General features: G+C 35.5%; 1 long non-coding RNA gene across 1 annotated transcript; it reads right to left on the bottom strand.

Annotated features, from left to right (window-relative positions):
- Window positions 1-1,997: 1,997 nt before the first annotated feature.
- On the bottom strand, window positions 1,998-10,808 carry LOC110008166 (uncharacterized). The gene is made up of 3 exons (XR_002282776.2): window positions 10,293-10,808; window positions 4,716-4,894; window positions 1,998-2,501 (listed from the first exon to the last, which is right to left on the bottom strand). It is a non-coding gene; the product is annotated as an uncharacterized LOC110008166 (long non-coding RNA).
- Window positions 10,809-16,394: the final 5,586 nt, after the last annotated feature.

Here is a 16,394-nt window from a genome sequence, read left to right as displayed (position 1 = left end):
GGTCCTGGCTAGGCTAAAAGTTTGTTTAAAAAATTAAAAAGATACAAAAAAAACCCAAAAAATATGACAATTATGTTTAAAGTACAACTAAACAAAACACATCTAAATGAAGTTATAAAAATGGTGAAAAAAAAAAAAAAAAATTGAAATTAGGTATTCATAACCAAAGTACTTTTCAATCCTTGCCAAAATGTTAGAACACATAAAAAAACACATTACAAATTAATTTCTTTTTTTTTTTATTTTTAATTAAGTTTCTTAAAAAAATTTAAAATCCCTGGCAACCCGGCCGAGTCTGGGTGCGACTAATGATTTCAAGTTTTCACATACTGCCAAATCTGTACTATTTCGTATTGGTGCTTCAAGTTTAAGGAGCAGAGATACATTTGCAGGACATCCCAAGGGTTACCATCACCACAATTGCATTTTCCAAAAAAAATTTGAATGCTGTCCCAAATCAAAAGAACTGTCAATTTCGGTATTTCCTTAAGGAAAATTGTGTCATGTGGGCTGGACCGCATTTTTACATATGACGTCCAGCAAGTGTAAAGCATCCTTAAATATGGATGCAAGTAGGTGTTCCATTTAAAACAATGGAAACTAAGGTGTTCCATCTAAAACCAATGGAAACTAAAGGTTCAAATATTTTTTTACTTAAATTTTAGTTTTTGGATTTTAAAATTTATTTATTTATTCATATTCATGATCTCCATGTTAGAGATTACATGTCCTTAAAAATTAAGTCTTAAAATCCATCTCAAAACTAGATTTATTAAGAGGCCCACATTTCTACATATGCGGGCTTGGACGCATAGAAACTGGGTATTCAACAACATTGCACTTTTGCTTTCAATGAGATTGAGAAGTGTGTTTTGCGCTGCTTTTAGACTACTTTGACCCCAAAAGACAAAAAAGAAGACAAGTTGACGAGCCAAGGCCCTTGCAAGAAGGGGCTTGGGGTCGTGATCCAGCATGTAAGACTCACTTAACGATCCAGATTTCCACTTTCACTGAAGCATTCGAGAATCACTGGCTATATATAAAACAGGTAGGACCTGTAATTCCCACTAATCTACCTGGAAAAAAAAAAAAAAAATAGTTTCGCCCTTGCTACCAAGAAAAATGAAAAATTATATTCCTCCAAGTTTCACCTTATGACTTAAATCGGAAAATAAAAATAAAAAAAAATACGGTCATTCTCTTTGCTCTTTTTCTTAGATCTTAACATTTAATATTTTCACGAGCTCCATTTCTAGCACATTGTATCGAATGAGAAAGACATTGTATATGGTAAGATCAGTTAGCTGTCGGATATGAAATTTGGCAATTAGGGGTATGCATTTCAATACATAGCCCAAGAAAATTTTATTAGCCTACGAGCATGGTTAATGGCACACCCCTATACACCCAATTTTATATTGGGAAAGTATAGAATGAGAGGAAAATTTCTCTATACACCTGTTTTCGGCACTCATTTATTAAGGGAACCAAAATTTTATACTCTTTCTGGCATCATTAAAGTCTTTATCTTTTTTATCTTCCAACCCCTAAACTCTTTTGAGTTTCTATTATTGACTTAAACAATTTTTGAAATGACTCCCTTTTACCTAACATGTTAACCCCTCCGTCTCTCTCAAACTCTGCCCTCTCTCTCTCTCTCTCTCTCTCTCTCTCTCAAAACTCAAAGTCAGTGAAGAGCATTTTCCCAAAGTGATCAGTCTTGAGAGACTAGAGCAGACCCTCTAAGGATAATCATAGAATAACTACGCTAACATTTCATGGATGTCCATGGGCAAGTTGTTGAAGTTGCAATAAAAGAAATAGAAAAGATAAATACATCGACACAACATATACGTGGTTCGGTAATGGTGCCTATGTCCACGGAGGGTACTCCAGTATTTCATTCATAATGATTACTTTGGTTTACCAATGATTTATAAAGTTACAATTTTTGTCTTTTAGGAAACAAATCTCACTACAATAGTAAATCCCACAAAAAACTTAATATATCGTGTAATATATGAGATAGGAAACACAATATATGGTTTCTATAACTGTCAATACTCCCCCTCAAGTTGGAGCGTAGATATCAATAGTGCCCAACTTGAACAATATCTGATGGAACTTTGTATTTGCAATAGCTTTATTAAACATGTCTACAAGTTGGTCTTCACTTTGAATATACGGAGAACTAATAATTTTTACTGAACATTTTCTCTCACAAAGTGACAATAAACTTCTATGTGCTTAGTTCTTTCATGAAAGACTGGATTGGAGGCTACATGCATAGCTGCTTGATTATCATAGAATATTTCCATTGGATTGACTGTTGGGAGTCTCATATCTCGAAGTAGGTATTTTAGCCACATCAATTCACTTGTAGTTGAAGCCATAGCTTTATATTCAACCTCTGCACTGGATTGAGTAACTACATGTTGTTCTTGCTTTTTCAAGTAACTAAATTTCCTCCAACCAATGTACAATAGGTAGTAGTGGACCTCCTGTCAATTGGATAACCTGCCCAGTTAGTATCAAAATAACCAATAATACATTTAGTTTCAACCAAACACCTCTGCCTGGTGACTACATAAGATATCTGAGAATCTTATCGACGGCCTCCATATGACATGATCTAGGAACATGCATAAAGTAGCTCACAAGACTAACCACATATATTATATCTGATCATGTCAAAGTCAAATAAATTAATCTACCCACAAGTCTCTGAAAGCCGCCCACATCTTCAAGGGGTTTTTCATTTGTCGAATTACGTTTATAATTAATATCAACGGGAGTGTCAACGGGTTTGACTCCCAGTTTCTTTTAACATATCTAATACATATTTTCTTTGAGAAATTTTTTATTGTGCTACTTCAATACCAAAAAAATATTTTAGTAGACCAAGATCTTTGATGTTAAATTTCTTATGAAGATAATTTTTAAGCTGCGTGATTTTTTCTTTATCAACACATGTAATGATAATATCATCAATATAGATGAGTTCAATTGTTGTACCTGAAGTCTCCTTTTTCATAACCATCGAAGAATCTACTGAGCTTTTAAGGAACCCGACACTCATCAAAGTTGCGCTGAGTTTGGCATACTATGCGCAACATAATTGTTTAAGTCCATATAAGGCATTCTTTAATTTGTATACAAGATCTTTCTCGTTTTCTTTAGAATGGCCTGAAAGAAGACTCATATAGACTTCTTTTTCAAGGTTACCATGTAAGAAGATATTTTTAACATCTATCTGATGTAGAGACCACCCACAATTAACTGTGATAGATAAAAGAACACGAACAATATTCATCTTGACAACTGGTGTAAAAGTCTCTTTATAATCGATTTTATAAGTTTGAGTATATTTTTTGGCCATCAACCTAGCCTTATGTCTCTCAATAGACCCATCTCTATTATATTTGATTTTATAAACTTATCTACATCCAACAACTTTCTTCCTTTTAGGTAGCCTAATAATGTCTCAAGTATGGTTCTTGTCAAGTGCTTGAAGTTCATTTTTCATGGCTTTTCTCCACACAGATTGAGAAATAACATTATGAAAATTGGTTGGCTCTGAATTATTAGAAATATAACTCAAAAAAGCAAATTAGCCAGGAGAGATACTTTCATAAGAAATATGTAAAAATTTGAAGTCTGGAGGAAGGTTGAGAGATACGAGAAGACGTCCGCTAAGGGGGATCAGGTGGGGTCACGGCCACGGTAGAGTCTTCTTCTTCCAAACCAGTTTGGTGAGTTTCAGATATATCTTCAGTTTCAACTTGATCATCATGACTTGTTCCTGATGTGTTGGACACATCACTAGTACTAATATTACGCAAGGGTAAACGACATCTTGAACACTTACCTTGAGTCCTATTTTTCAATCCACTCTCCAATGTGTTGTGGAAATAAGACTCTATTTCAATAAATTGAACATCTTTAGAAATATGTATTTTTCTGGTTGTGGAATCATAATATTTATATCCCTTTTGAGTAAATGAGTATCCAAGTAGAATACATTTACTTCAATGTTTATCAAATTTATCCATGTTGTGCACAACCACATGAACACAAGACATGTATGGAAATACTTGCAAATAGGACAAATCAATTTTTTTATTTTTCCAAATTTTAAGGGGTGATTTATCCCAAAGAATTTTACTTGAAAATCCATTAATAAGATAGAAAGCAGTTAAATCAACTTAGACCAATAAATTTGTGGAACATGCATCTGAAATATCAAAAACCTTGTAGCTTCCGAAAGTGTCTATTTTTCATTTCAGCAACTTCATTCTGCTGAGGTGTTCCAACACAGAATGTTTAGTGTATAATACCAAACTTCACTAAATGCTCAGAAAAAGCTTTGTTCACATACTCTATGCCATTATCAGTCCACAGATTTCTAATCTTACCGTTGGATTGAGTAGAAATCAGTTTAGAAAATTCTTCGAACGCATGAAAATTTTCTGTTTTTATTTCAATAAATATACCTAAGTAGACAGGAACCAATCATCAAATAAAAGTAACAAAATATTTAAAACCCGAATAAGAATCAACTGGGGATGGTCCCCACACATCAGAATATATCAAATAAAAAGGTTCCTTTGAAACATGCATAGAAGACTGAAAAGGAAGTCTTGTATGTTTTGAGAATTTATAGACTTCATAAGAATGAGAGTTTAAAGATATAGAGGGCATTAATATTTTCAAACCTTTATCTAAAGGATGTCCAAATCTCCAATGCCACAATTTGTAAGTATCAGAATTCTCTTGACTGGCAATTATTCTCCTGATTGAATAAGTGTAGCCCATAAGACAGTCTTCCTTCACCAATCTTCCTCCCTGTGGCCCGGTCTTGGAAAGTCCCCAATTCATGCTTTGAGTGATTTTACTAACAGATATCAAGTTAGAGGAAAAAAATGGCATAAAAAAAACTTCAGAGTTTTGGGATTTGGAGAAGAAATTGGTTTTACCATTACTATAGATAGTAATCAAGGAACCATTGGCAAGAGACACATGGTAGATATTTTCATTATTTTTTAAGTTGGATAGACATTGTAAATTGTCAGTCTTATGATTTGTGGCCCCTGAGTCTATTATCCAAGAAAAATGATTACAAGAAAGCATAGAAGTAGAAGGGTTACTTGTGTGTGGGAATGGAGAAGAAGGATCTTGTGTGGAAGAAGAGTCATTGTTGTTACTCAGTTGCTGATAATGATTACAGTTACAGTGATAGGTTTGAATGGTTGTGGTTTGCGTGGTAGATCTATTGGAGTCTCTACCTCCACCAATATTTTGAAGCATTTTTATTTCATATTCTCATTATTAGCAACCAAAAAAGATTTCTCAACACTTTCTTTAGAGGTTATGAAATCAAGATTCATGATTTTCTTCTTAATTATGCGTCCAAGTTTAAATTTTTCAAAGAGAGAACGGCAACTTTCAACCAAACCAGATAATTAAGTCCATTTAAAGGAACAACACTAAGTTTCATGCTGGAGTTATTTTCTGAATCAGCCATTTACTAGAAGATAAAGGTAATCAGAAGACTGGCATATTCAATAAATTGCAATTAAGTAGTAGAAGACGCCTCAATCAGAAATAACTGAAAAACCCAATGAGAATGAGAATTTCTCTCTCTAGAAATCACCAAGGGTACATTAATATCAAGGTGAACTTGAGGGTGCACTGCAACCTTTTGAACTCAAAAAGAAATAAACAATTCGCAAATACTTTTGCTCAGTAAGAGAGATGTCCTTACAATGCACTGGTTCTATACCCCGAAGGGGCACTCCCAAAAAATTTCCATTAACAGATTTCTTCCCTATATGAGACGAGTTGCCAAATTTGAATCAGGCCTGCCCAAATTTCAATAACTATAATTCATCCCCCCATGTTACCATGTACAAACTATTACACCAGGGAGGGTAAGAGCTACCTCCACGCAACTAATGAAAGGGAAAGTCTTTGAAAGAGGAGCATAGGAGTCATGGTATAAGGAGTATAATAACCATGCCCAAAGCTATGGATGCCTTGAAAGTACATAGCTATTTCCATTAAACGACAACGCCCAAAGGTATTTCAACGTAGCTGCTGTTACAACCATGAACATCCCAAGTCATAGATCAGAAGAATATTATTGTGTGGAACTTGTTGCCATCTAGCAATAGATTACTAGCGATAAATCGCCTTGCTCTGATAACATGTTGAAGTTGCAATAAAAAAAATAGAAAAGATAAATAAATTGACACAACATAAACATGGTTCGGCATTAGTGTTTACGTCCACAGAGGGTAAACCAGTATTTCATTCATAAGAATTACACTATAATAGTAAATCCCACAAAATAGGAAACTCAATGTATCTTATAATATGAGATAGGAAACACAATATATGGTTTCAATAACTGTTAACACAAGTCCAAGACCACATGTTTACAGTGATGTTCAATTCCTCTCTATACAGTGCACCACCCTCCCCAACTCTCTCTCTCTCTCTCTCTCTCTCTCTCTCTCTCTGCTAGAGCTGGCCTGCCCCATTGTTATGGAAGGCTCGTCCTTTGAACCAGAACTACCCCCGCTTTGTGAGAATGGTTAACCTCTCATGGGTATTTAACTACTTTCTCCTTGAATCCTTCAACGTTTGAGAGCTTTCTAACTAATCAATTTGAAATGGATAAGAAAAACTTGCAGTTTTCAAAATCCTCATGAACGATGAGGAAAAATGTAAGCATGAAATTACTTATTGTTTGCTGCATCTAAGGTCACCCCTACAGACTCTTGAGAATTCGAGCAAGTGCTTTGGATGTGGATGAACGAGACACGCGATTCAAGGAGCTTGTTCATTGTTTTATGTTTCCGCTTTCTTCTCTTGATGGTTGTTATGGAACTTTATCAGGCACTCATCTTCTCTTGAGATTAGCAATCAACCCATCCTTTGGATTGAAATTGATAAGGAAAAGCTCGTAGAAACCCACTCACTTTGGGTTTGAGAGAGAGAGAAAAGAAAGATGATTGGAGACTTTGGGTTTTGAGAGAGAGGAGCCAGAGAGAGATTAAGTTTTTAGAGGGAGAGAGATGGAGTTTTGAGAGAGAGAGAGAGAGAGAGAGGAGAGAGATGATGGGGAGAGTTGCAGAAATCTACTGACTTTAGGTATGTGAGAGAGAGAGGGGTGACAGAAAAAGACTGAGTTGAGAGATAGAACTTTGAGAGAGACGGAGGGGTTAACGGGGTTTTGATAAAAGGGAGATTGTTTAGGTTAATAATATAAATCAAAGGAATTTAGGGGTTGGAAGAGAGAAAATATAAACACTTAATGCCGTCAAAAATAGTATAAAATCACGGGTACCCTAAGAAATTGGTATAAAAATAGGGGATACAGAGAAATTTTCCCGAGACCATTTACCTTTGGTCCAAGGTGGTCATAATAATTTTGATCATTGAATGTGAAATTCGTTGGCTACAATTATTTCATTGACCAAACTCAAACTTCAAAAGAAATTTTACCGAACTTTGTGACACATCCAAGCTATCAAATTTCATATCGGATGGTTGTAAGTAATTGTGACCACCTTCTATCAAAAGTAAATGGTTTTTATATTAGATGACTAGGAGTGATTGTGACCTCTTATATAGAAAAACAGTCATTGGGCCATAAAAGTAGTATCATTGCACAACTTTTAAGCCATGACCATGTCAAGACAATTGGAAGGCTTATTTCTTACCATGAAAGATCCCATGAAACTGTGATAAAATAATTCTAGATTTGTGAAAGGAATAGCATTTATCTTTGAGAGGATGTGTCGCTCTTATTAGATCCTCATTATCAAATATTCTAACATATTTGATGTCTTTGCTTATTATGCCTGGAGATATTGCTGAGAAGACAGAGCAACTCATGAGGGACTTTCTGTGGGGATAAGGCTAGAAGATACCATTTGGTTAATTGGAAACGGTGTGCATTCCGAAGAAAGAAAGTGGACTGAGGATCAAGAGACTGAAGTTAGTTAATCAAGTTTTGATTGCAAAGTAGTGATGGAGATCTATGGGAAATACAAATCAACTATGGCTTGAGGTTCTAGTAGCCAAGAATGGTGTAGATCCAACAATTAACTTCATTGCTAGGGGTAGAAATAGCTCAAGAAAATATCACCTATAGAAAGGAATCTTTGTCACGACCCCACCCCCTGCTGCCTTACCTTTCACAACGGAGGGCGACCGAGCGGAGGTTCGTGATCTCAAAGTAGCATTTGTCACTCAGATAGGAGTAGACTTAACGCTTTTTTATCGGTAATCAAGCAAACCAAGGAAAGTCAACACTTATGTGAGCCTAAAAAAATTTTAAATTTAGCAAATCCATTCATAAGAAAGATGTTTCATTACATTACAACTCAAAAATAGTACAATAGAGTTCAGGGTTCCAAGGCCCAAGGTTACATAGTTTAAAGTGAATAGTACAATTAGGACTGAGGGCCCAACACCTACAAGATCAAAAACTCCTCCTTGGAATGGCCGCTTGATCCTTATCTACAGCTCGCACTCTCAACTCTAAACTTGCCACTCTTAGTCTACAAGGGGGGGGAAATAGTGGGATGAGCTTTGAAGCTTAGTAAGCAAATCTAGTGTTATGCATTGGTAACATGTTTAAACAATTTATTTAAATATAGTAAATTGCAGAACATTGGTCTTATGCAATAATCAACATATCAATACATCAATTATAGATATGATATCAGAGTAGCAATAATCATGCAGTCATTACAGTTATAGGAAATCACATACACAATTCGTTCATTACACACTCACTCCCTAATTCATCTACTCCTGTTAGTAGAAATCCTATTCATCAGGTCAAGCTAATCATGTTGCTTAGGACCTCTACCATCACACAGGAGGGAGGGTAAACCCTCAACCCACGTACATGGTCCCCAATGCGGATTGGGGTTCGACCGGCCTTTACCTTGCAAGGCATCCATCAATTACGTATCTTATTTCATGAATCACAGGGAGCGACCCTCCTTTCTCCCCTAACCAGTTACGTCATTGTGCATATTAGGGAATATGCCGGCATCACCTCCTTGGTGTATCAATCTTCACTACTGATGGGTGTCCCATCGTGTAGTGACCAGTATTAATAAAGCAGTAGCCAGTATTCTTATCAATGTAACAAATACAATATCCACTACCAATGGGTGTCCCATTGCGTAATGGTCATCATTAATACCTCTTTCCATACTCGAGTATTCAATTCATTCATGCCAATTCAGTGCCTCATGACAGATAAATCACATTCTCATCATATCAGTATGGCAATTAACACGAAACATTCATTACATGAATCGTAGCATAACATTTTCCCATGGACATCATCAACAACATTTTGACACTTATCATGAAACTTCCATCATGAAATAGTCACATGAATATGACGCTTGTCACTTTTGACATAGCGCATTGTTGTGGAGCAACATTCACATAACCTTGTGGCATATGCATGGCAATTATGATACAACATTCATACATGTCACTTATCAAGGGAATTTTAATGTTTCAATTAATAGCTAGATGAGACAAATTCAATGTTTCACTTATCACTAGGACCTCATTAGATTGGTCAAAAATTCAGTTCTAAACAAATAATAGTTGCAGAAAAACAGTGGATAGTGATACTCTCACACATTTTGGGGTATAACTCAAAATTTATGGGAAATTTCGAAAATCTCAAAACATGTAACTGTAAGTCTATTCACCGGGCTTTCCAACGGTTGCAATTTGAGGACCGTTGGACATGGTTTGCCAGGCCAAAAGTGCGGCCCAAAAAGAGTTACAGTTGCTATAATTTACAGCGACTATGAGCAGTGACATGTCTCACATTTTAGGCCATATCATTTGATCCAAGTGACATTCTATCATGGTACAAAAGCAAACTTTAACTATACATGTATATCTTTCCTTTAAAACTGATTTGGGCCCATTCGGACGCTATTTGGTCGGCGAAAAGGGCCGAGCAAAAGCCCGCACAGTTGCTGGAAAATCTCCTTCCCTCAAGCATTAACATGCCATCACCATATTAGAAATCGACTCAAATCATAATTTTAGTCTTAATCATATCAAGAAAACTTGTAAGTTTGGCAAGGAAATAAATCTATAATTTTTCCAAAATTCATTGGCCATGTTCAAGCATTTTATTCCATTTTATTTTTCATCCATTCTTCATTCTTTCATCCTATCATTCATACCCCATTTAGTCCAAGTTGATCCAAGAGAGGCATAGCACTAAATCCACTTACTTGTGGTCACGACGCTCCTAGACCTCCCCACGCAGGCCGTCTCTTGCTCCCCATGGCAGTTTCACTCCTAGTCCGTCATGCGCAGGTCGCCTCTTGCTCCCCACGGCAGCAGCATAAAAGCTGACACTAAGTTCTAGAGAGAGAGAGTTTGAGGGAAGGGAAGGGAAAAGAAAAGGCAAAATGACAATACGAGTGGGAAGGGGCACAACTTATAGGCACGTGGGTTGGTAAGGCCAACTATTACTGATGTCGCAGGGTGGTTGAGAAAAGAGTTGTGGCTAGCGTCACCTGCGTAGCGCTGACGGGTACGGCGCTGACACCGCTGAAGGCTGCACATTGAACCAACCGTGCACAGTGTTACTCCAGTGGTACGTTTTTTTGCCCATCACATCCAAGTATGTCTCTCTCTCTATAGGCGACGAAGCAACAGAGGCTTGATCATTGCAAACCCTCTTTCTAAGGTACTTCCTTTTTTGATTGCAAACCCTAACCTCTTTTCATTGCAAACTATTTTGCACACCAAAACCTATTTGCATGGACAGTGATTTTCGGTGTTGGCCTTTTCATCATGTGTTGAGGGGTCTCCAATACGCATTCGTCCTTCAGATTGAGCGGGTAGGTGTTAGTATCGTTGGCTGCAATTTAATGTATGCAAAGTGCATATTGGTTATTGGCGGCTCTTGGTTTGCACAGTATTGGATCTTAGTATGCAAATTATTTTGAGGGTATTTTTGTAAGATTCAATTTTTAAGGAAAGAAACTTGTTATTGCAATTGTGAGGATTTTGTTACAAGCTGTTGGATACATATTGACAATATGTAGAGAGAGATACGATAGTGCTCATTGGGGACTTCGGCTAGTTTTGATTGAGCCATCTTCTATTCTTTAATTGCTTTTTATTAATCGGGACAGTCTCTTGACTCTCTTTGTCTCTTTGTAAGGGTTGATTCAAAACTTAACTCCAGAATGAAATTTATTATTGTTCCTTTGAATGGACTTAATTATTTTGTTTGGTCGAAAGTTGTTTTTCGTTTTCTTTGGAAAATTTAAACTTGAACACATAACAAGAAAGAAAATCATGAATTTCAATTTCAAAACATCTGGAAAAAAGTGTTGAAAAATATGAAACAAAAAGGCCTCAAAATAATAGTGAACTTAGAAGCTCTAACAATTATTACGATGGTGGAAGGGGTCGTAGTAATAGAGGGCACCCTAGATGTGATCAGTGCAAAAATATGGGGCATGTGAATGATAAGTATTGGGTATTATACCCACACTTAAGGCCTATTAATAACAAGATAACCAATAGATCTACCCCTCATACCGTAACCACTCAAACTCATCACTACAACTGTGATAATTATCAGCAACCAAGTAACAACATTGGTTCTTCGTCTATATAGGATCTTACTTCTTTATTCTTAGACACAGGTAACCATTATGCTTCCATGTCTTTCTGCAACATTTTTTCTTGGATAAGAGATTCAAGGGCCACAAATCATATGACTGGAAACTTACAGTGTCTATCCAACTTAAAAAATAATAAAAATATGAACCCAGTGTCTATTGTTAATGGTTCCTTGATTCCTATCAATAGTGTTGATAAGACAAATTTCTTCTCCAAGTCTCTTAACTCTGAAGTTCTGTTTATGTCATTCGTTCCTCTAACTTGATGTCTGTTAGTAGAATTACTCAAAACATAAATTATAATGTTATTTTTTTCCCCAACTCTATAACTTTCCAGGACCGGGTCACGGGGAGGAAAATTGGTGAAGGAAGATTGTCTCATGGGATATATTTATTTAATCAAGAGAATAAGGCTTCGGTTGTCAATCAAGATAATTCCCATATTAATAAACTGTGGCATTGGAGATTTGGACACCTTTCAGATAAAGTTTTGAAAAATATTAATGCCCTCTCTATCTTTAAACTCTCATTCTTGTGAAGTGTGTAAATTCTCAAAACATACAAGACTTCTTTTTCAGACTTCTATACATGTTTCAAATAAACCCTTTTATTTGATATATTCTTATGTGTGGGGACCCATCCCAGTTGATTCTTATATTGGCTTTAAATATTTTGTTACTTTTATTGATGATTGGTCTCGTGCCACTTGAGAATATTTATTTAAATAAAAAACATAAGTTTTCCCTGTGTTCAAAGAATTTTCCAAACTAATTTCAACTCAATACAACTGAAAGATCAGAATTATGTGAACTGATAATGGCACAGAGTATGTGAACAAAGCCTTTTCTGAGCATTTATAGAATCTTGGTATTATACATCATACATCGTGTGCTGGAACGTCTCAGTATATTGGAGTTGCTGAAGGGAAAATAGGCACTTTTTGAAAGCTACAAGGTCCTTGATGTTTCAAATGCATGTTCCAAAACTTTATTGGTCTTAAGATATTTTAACAGACTTCCAAGTAAAATTCTTAAGGATAAATCTCCCCTTGAAATTTTGGAAAATAAAAAATTGATTTTTCTCATTTGTGAGTATTTGGATGTGTGTCTTATGTTTATGTAGCTAGGCACAACCGGCATAAACTTGATAAATATTCCAATAGATGTATCCATATTGGATACTTCTCCAATTAAAAATGATACAAATGTTATGATCCCACAATCAGAAAAATGCATATTTCTAGAGATATTCAATTTGTTGAAACAGAGTCTTATTTTCATGACACATTGGATAGTGGTTTTAATAATATGACTCATGGGGAGTGTTCAATAAGTCATTTACCCTTGCCTAATATTAGTAGTGATGTGTCCAACGCACCCGGAACAAGTCGTGATGATCAAGTCGAAGCTAAAGATACCTCTAAAACTCACCAAATTAGTTTAGAAGAAGAAGAAGACTCCGTCATGACAGTGGCCCCACCAGATCCCCCTTTACACAGGTCTTCTCGTATCTCTCAACCTTCATCTAAACTACAAGATTTCTATATTTACTATGTAGTTTCTTATCCTGTTCAAAAGTATATTTCTTATGAAAATATCTCTCATAGCTATTTTGCTTTTTTAGTTCTTTTTTAAAATAATTTTGAGTCAACCAATTTTCAAAATGTTATTTCTCAACCAGTGTGGAGGAAGACCATAAAAGAGGAACTTAAAGCAGTTGACAATAACCATACTTAGGACATTGGCAAGCTACCTAAAGGGAAGAAAACAGTTACATGTAGATAAGTTTAAAAAATCAAATGTAATAGTCATGAGTCTGTTGAAAGACATAAGGTCAGGTTGGTGGCCAAAGGATTTACCCAAACTTATGTAGTCGACTATGAAGAGACTTTTGTACCGGTTGTCAAGATGAATGTTGTTCGTGTTCTTTTATGTATTGCAGTTAATTGTGGGTAGTCTCTATATCAAATGAATATTAAAAATGCCTTCTTACATGTTGACCTTGAAGAAAAAGTCTATATTAGTCTTCCTCCTAGCCATTCTAAGGAAGATGAGAATTGGTCTTGTATGAAAATTAAAAAGGCTTTATATGGACTTAAACAATCACCTCGTGCATGGTATGCAAACTCAACACAACCTTTACGAGTATCAGATTTCTTAGAACCTCAGTCGATTCTTCGATATTCACAAAAAGGGGAACTTCAGGTATAATAGTTGTACTCATTTATGTTGACGATGTTATCATTACAGATAATGATAAAGAAAACATCGTGAAACTTAAAAATTATCTTTACAAAAAAAATGACATCAAGGATCTTAGCCAGCTAAAGTATTTTCTTGGCATTGAAGTAGCACATTAAAAAAAAAGATACTATTTATTTCTAAAAGGAAATATGTAGTTGATTTGTTGAAAGAAACTAGGCAGCTGGGAGTCAAACTCATTGACACTCCTGTTGATATTAATTGCAAGCTTAATTCAATAAATGGAAAACCTCTTGAAGATGTGGGCCGCTTTTAAATACTTGTGGGTAGACTAAGTTATTTGACTATGATACGACCAAATATAATGTATGCGGTTAGTCCTGTTAGTCAATTTATGCATGCTCTTAGATCATGTCATATGGAAGCTGTCGATAGGATTCTCAGATATGTTAAGTTGTCACTCCACAGAGGTGTTTGGTTGAAACCAAATAGTCACACTAATATTATTGGCTATTCTGATACTGACTGGGCAGATAGTCCCATTGATAGGAGATCTACTACCGGCTATTGTACATTGGTCGGAGGAAACTTAATTACTTGAAAAAACAAGAAAGAAAATGTAGTTGCTCGATCCAATGCAGAGGCCGAATATAGAGTTATGACTTCAATTACAAGTGAATTGATGTAGCTAAAATACCTATTTCAAGATATGGGGTTCCCAATGGTCAATCCAATGGAGATGTTCTATTATAATCAAGCAGTTGTGCATATTACCTCCAATCCAGTTTTTCAGGAAAGAACCATGTGCATAGAAGTTAATTGTCACTATGTAAGAGAAAATGTTCAGTAAAAAATTATTAGTATTCCTTATGTTTGAAGTGAATATCAACTTGCAGACAAGTTCACCAAAGCTATTGCAAAGACAAAGTTTCAACAGATACTGTCCAAGTTGGGCTGTATTGATATCTACGCACCAACTTGAGGGGGAGTGTTGATGGTTATGGAAACCAGATATTGAGTTTCTTATCTTGTATATTACAAGATATTAAATTCCCTATATTGAGTTTCCTATTTTATGGGATTACTATTGTATTGTCATTTGTTTCCTAAACGGCAAGATTTGTAACTTGATAAATATCTGATAAACTAGAGTAATCCATATGATTGAGATACCGGTTTACCTTCCGTGGACATAAGCACCATTGTGGAATCATGTATATGTTTTGTTGATCTCTCACTCATCACTATTTCTTTTATTACAATTTCTACGGATGTAATTTCAGTTATGCATTTTACCACCCATTTTATTACTAAAAATTCAAAATATTATCCAAAAAAAAAGAAGAAAGAAGGAGGTTGTTGAACTTTGCCATTTAACGCAGAGAAGCCCGAAGTTGCAATTCGTGTTTAGATGAATGAGACTTAAAAGTGTTTGTGTCAATGGCCATCGTGTTGGCTATTATGTGTGCGTGGAAGAGAGAGTATTATGTGTGCGTGGAAGAGAGACTATTACTAAGAGTGTAATACTGTCGCATTTTTTTTTTTGACAAATTCTGTAATATTGTAACATTATCGTGAACTAAAACAAGCAAGTGCACGGAGAAGTAAATGTGGAACCATCTGAAAAAGCTGTAGTGCCATATTGGAAGAATGTAATTTTTGATGCACAAAAAAAGGAAATTATTCCAGATAGCTAAGAGGCTATGCAGCAATGAAAAAAAGACAAAATCTTTTCTTTTTACTAAGAATAGAAAAAGATACAATGTACAATAAGAGGCACATCTAGGTATTGTATCCTTATTAAAGACAACTTTAATATACACATGCTATCTACTCACATTAGACACAACCAGTTCTCCAACAAGAAGGAGCCTGTCAGGCAGTTCTATCTATTAGGTTGTGGGGAGCATCCTTCATAGCAGAAGTCACAATGGACATTCTCCAATAAAAAAATTAGGCTAAAAAATGGACAATGCTTTATCTCTTCTTTTTTTCATGTTTAAACAAGGAGGACGCATTTAATGATGATCTCGTTAAATCTCAGACCTAAAGGAAACGGAAGGCTGTTGAATAACTTTGACCAAACAAACTACGCCACACTCATGCAAATGGATCTTGATACTATAAAAATCAGCAAATTAAATGTCTCTTCTTTTTTTTTTTGGCTAAATCATCAAAACAAATACATATGAAATGTTGCAAACATGAAAATGTGCGTATTATATATGGTAATTCGATGTTTTTATTATAAAAAAAAGCAACTCAAGACAGCATTACGTTTGATACTCTCATAATAGTCACATCCACAAAGAATGCCCAAGTCAATGAATTGATCCATGGTGAGGTCTTGCTCTTCTAAAATCTGAAAAGTTCATTCCATTACAAAGCGAAGCATGTTCAAGTTGAGCATTCACGGTAATAGGACTCGTGGAAAAAAATTTCACCTTCCCAATTTCATATTCCATCACAGGGACCTTCTTTGAGCTCGGATCCA

This window comes from Amborella trichopoda, chromosome 11 (assembly GCF_054954075.1).
Source record: "Amborella trichopoda isolate Santa Cruz 75 chromosome 11, AtrichopodaSantaCruz75HAP2 v2.0, whole genome shotgun sequence".
Lineage (NCBI taxonomy): Eukaryota > Viridiplantae > Streptophyta > Magnoliopsida > Amborellales > Amborellaceae > Amborella > Amborella trichopoda.
This window is presented reverse-complemented; position numbering and strand designations above follow the sequence as displayed.